We start from the raw sequence: 5,000 nt of genomic DNA, 5'->3' as shown, positions 1-5,000 counted from the left end.
TTAACCGAAGATTTTTAAACGACTAAAGCACTTTTAGAGAGAGCTCCCCGAACAGGGAGACTGTCACTGCCTTTTTAATGGGAAAGATGTTTGTGATGTTTGTGTGAGAATGAGAATATTTTTAGGCATTTAGACATTTAATATTTTCTGAAAGATGCTAAATGCTAACTTTCGTCCTCCATTTTAGGTGTATATCTTTGTTAGAATTCTTGTTTGAGATGTGAAATGTACTGACTGTGAGATTTTTTAGTCGAATGGCTGTTCTTAATGAAAACACTTTATTTAAATACTTCTAATAATCTAATTTGACTGTCAGAAACCCTACGACAGTTTGATCAAACTATTCCTCTTCCTGCTGAATATGCATGTGAATGTGACCGTTGTAAATACTTTATTTGTGCACTGCATTTCTGTCCTAATTTTTAAAACTCATTTAAATTCAATAAAGGTGAAAAAAAAAAAAATCCACGTTGCCGTGTTTTGAATATCGACAGATTCTGTCTGTCGTTTAATTAATTAATTAAATTCTCTGATACATGGTTCTACAATACAGCAAAAGCCTATATTGAATTATAGCTCACTTTAATTAGTTAGGTCTTAATTAAGTGTTAATTAGCATAACTGTACACACTTGCTACTGTCAATCAAGATAGTAACGATGAGTTTCATAATTTCACTCGAGAACCGAGAGATGGAGAACATTTCATCTACTATAATTGTTAGTGAGGTTATGGGAAAGGACTGTATAAGGTGAATAGTTCAGTAAGCACCAGTGGTCTAACACGCTGAAAGGGCTTGATTGGCAGGCCAGCCAGGTGGGGGTACCTCTTCTGGAGTCGGTCCATCGGGTAGGACTGGTCACCCAGACCCAGGCGATCGGAAGTGAAGGCCCGGGAGACTAGGAAGCTGGTCTTTGGATCAGAGGCAGGAGAGATGTGGAAGGCTACTGTAGAGCCGCGGAGAGTCTGGACGTCCTGTCTGATGGTCCGCAAGGTCAGGTCCTCACGTGTGCCTTGTAGGCCGAGCTCTCTGGCAGCCGCTGGCAGGAGCATAGTCCTTTCGGACCCGTCGTCCAGGATGGCATAGGTGGTTATAGTGCGATTGCCATGATGGAGGAGCACTTTGACGACCTTCAGTAGAACTCTGTTGCCCTCTGGTGGTCGACCGACGTACAGGGTCTCAGTGACAGAGCTCACCTGGCCACTCTCCTCCTTCGCCGATGGTCTCTGTGATCGCTCGTTGACTTCATGTAGGACGCGGAGATGTTTCCCTTGGCACAGGCTGCAGGGCTTCTTGAGGTCACATTGGGCTGCTTGGTGAGGCCTTGCACAGCGCCAGCACCTCTTGTTGGCCTTTATCCAGTCTGTGAGCTTTTCTTTGGTCAGCTTTGTGACTTCTTCACACTGGCTGAGGAAGTGTTCCTCATTTTCACAAAAAGGACAGTAGGGCTTGATTCTCCCCTTCTTCCCCTTGGAGTCTCCCGTGGACTCAGGGCCCTTTGATCCGTGGAGGACAGTAGTGGGCCGCTGTCCATGGCGACCCTCTGACCTGGATGCGTGCTGCTCTTTCACCACTTTGGATGATATCTGTCCGTCGAAGTCCTGGCACCACGATTCATGCAATGATCTTTTACTCAAAGATCTCCAACTCTTGTGTAATTCTCATACTGACCACAATATGATTCTGCACTGGAACACCCAGACCATCATACAGGCCGCAGCCCCTCAACCACAGCGGTTCTGCACCTAAGGCACTAAGCCCAGCAGCTGACCACCACCACCAACATGACGCCTCAACATGAGGCACATCAAGAATTCTCTGACTCTAGATAATTTCCTCTGAAATGTCACTGTTTTAAAGGTTGATGAGTGCCCCTGCTGTCAACATCATGAGAAAATAAAGACAGTTGCACCTGTACTCCATCCCATCCAAGTGAAAGAGGCATGGAGTGTCCTGGGGATTGATCTCATTGGTCCACTTCCCACCACTGCAAAGGGCAAAAGGTAGCTACTGAATGTTGGGCAGAAGTATGTGTAACCCCTTTTGGTTAAAGCTAGTGAGATAAGCTGACATCATGTATTGGATAAGTCAATAAAAGTTATGAAGCAAGTTTTTGGTGGACCCCATGAGGAATAGCTGCTGCAATGCTGTAGCTAATGGAGAACAATCTGCATTTTTCATTGCAGATACATTCTGACTGCAACCGACCTCTTCACCAAGTGGGTTGTGGCAAAAACCCTCTACACCAAAACAGCCAATGAGGTGTCCAGGAAGATAGTCAACATTCTTCTTGACTTTGGACTGGTAGAGAGGATCATTAACGACCAAGGACGGGAATTTGTGAATGAGGTACAGTTATGTATATAAGACACAGTGTATGTGATGTGTGACATTTGATAATTGTAATTTAATCTAATTTAATTGCATACACTAATGCATCTGCAGGTCAACCATGGTGTTTTTGAGGCTCTGGGTGTCAAACACTGCATCACGTCAGCCTACCACCCCCAGGCCAATGGACAGGACGAGCGCACAAACCGCAACGTGAAGACTGCGCTTGCCAAGTACTGTGAGGAGGGACAGAACGACTGGGATGCCCATTTGAGGGGCGTCGTAATGAGCCACACAGGAGACACACACACACACACACACACACACACCACACACACACACTTTACAACTCTACCTAAACATTACATAAGCATACAGGGAACGCAAAAGAACACAAACCAAGTCGTAATGAGCATCAACACCTCTAAGCAGGTAGCCTACTATTGTGTAACAACTGCATATGTAAACAATTCAAACAAACATAGAAAGAAACAAAAAACAATTCAAACAATATAGAAAGATGGTGAAATGCTATTGATTGTACTTTTGTTTTGTTTTACAGCGATCAACCAAGTACACCCCGTACTTGGCACTGTTCGGACGGCACCCTCGCAGCGCAGGTGTCATCAACACAACACAGACTGAGGAGGGTGACGACTCAGCTGTGGTTGTGGTTGATTTGCCAGAGGAGGATGTACAGGCGAAGACTGTCGAAGTTACAGATCTACATGCAAAGGTGATGTAAAAATGGCAATTTATGCATAATAATATCTAATAATAACACATATGCATACAATGGCAATATATGCTATAAAATATGAATATGTTTCAAGGGACAATTAATTAAATTATAACAATTTTTCAGATTGACCAGAACATCCAAATTGCCCAGGCAAGGCAGAAAAAGGCCTACGAGGCCCGGAACAAAAAGGGGGTCAAATCCTTTGACTTCAAAGTTGGGGATGAGGTCCTACGGGCAAACAAGCGGAAGAGGGAACAGGAGGTGAGCATGATGCTGAATGGTAAATAATAGTGTTTTTTGTTAGTTCAATAGTTGTGATTGCACCATGCATTTTATTCCTTCAGTGTGAGCGGTCTGACAGTGTGGTGGGCAGCAATGCCATAAGAAATGACCACAGCTATGCCGCAACAATGCGAGAGGAAGACGCCAAGAAAAAGAGGACAGAAGACGACAACTTGGGTATGTTTCTCTTCACCAGTACTGTAGTGTATATTACTATAACCTTATATGAAAACGGTGCCACTACACCACTGGCTCTGACGACTGGTGGGTCAGAGCATCGCTGAGACGGCAGGGCTGGCGGAGGGTGCAGCGGTGGTGTCCGAGGAGGGACAAACCACAAACTGGCGACAGGGTGTTAGACACCCAAGGCAAGGCTCATTGATGCAGTAGCCTATTATTAGCCATAATACCAACAGCATATTAAGGCAGGCGGTCATAATGTTCCGGCTCATCAGTGTGTGTATGTGGATCAGTGAGCAGAAAGGATTGCAGTACCGCTGTGTCACCACCAGAGGGTGCTACTCACCAGCACTCCCCACTGAGTGTTTTTTATTTTTGTCCAACACCTCCACTGACACAGAGGCCTCCTCCTCTACCTCCACTCCCGACATCTCACCACATAAACACGGCATTTAGCTTGTTTTACTACGTCGGTTTGGTTTGGTCTGATTGTCAAATCAGTTGGTCAACAATCGTTTTTTTAAATATTTGTTTTTACGTGATGTTGAATCGTTTTGTGGAAGTCAAGTTTCCCTCTCTTACCCTCTGACGTAGCTAGTTACCTTAGATATGACGTATGAGACACACTACTGCACATGACGTGTTGCCTTATTCGTCTGTGTGCTGCAATGGTCAAGGAACCGAAGCCTACGAGTGTTTTACTCTCTTACACTTGTGTAATGTGACGATAAACACAATAAAACAACAATAAAACTAGTGATTCTAGAATCAGGCATATCAGATACAGTACTGTACTACTAGGGATCCTGGAGTTTTTCCCCTGGTTACAAGGTCAGGGCCCCCCCCCCAACCATAGCATCTCTCTCCATCGCTGTCTGAACTAACCCGGTTACACAAGACATCCGGGGGAAACAAATCTGGTCACTAAATGTAGCTTCTGACCTATTATCTCCGTAATGGCCAATCTTACCGTGTGAGGGCTGAGCTTTAACCTCCAACCACCAGCAAATCCTGTTTGTACTTAGCAAAGCCTTGATTGAAGACTGTGGGCGACTGCTTAGCCGTAGCTTCTAGTGTTAGCCTTCTCCCAAGCTATCCCTTGCTGGATAACACTACGTTATACACTTTATTAGGAACACTATACTAATACTGGGTAGGGTCTCCCTTTATTAGGAACACTATACTAATACTGGGTAGGGCTTCCCTTTATTAGGAACACTATACTAATACTGGGTAGGGCCTCCCTTTATTAGGAACACTATACTAATACTGGTTAGGGCCTCCCTTTATTAGGAACACTATACTAATACTGGTTAGGGCCTCCCTTTATTAGGAACACTATACTAATACTGGTTAGGGCCTCCCTTTATTAGGAACACTATCTATACTAATATCCGGTGACTGGGAAGGCCACTGAAGAACACTGAACTCATTGACATGTTCATGAAACCAGTTTGAGACGACT

Source organism: Nansenia antarctica (genome assembly GCF_963989245.1).
Source record: "Nansenia antarctica genome assembly, chromosome: 2".
In the NCBI taxonomy this organism is placed as follows: Eukaryota; Metazoa; Chordata; class Actinopteri; order Argentiniformes; family Microstomatidae; genus Nansenia; species Nansenia antarctica.
This window is presented reverse-complemented; position numbering follows the sequence as displayed.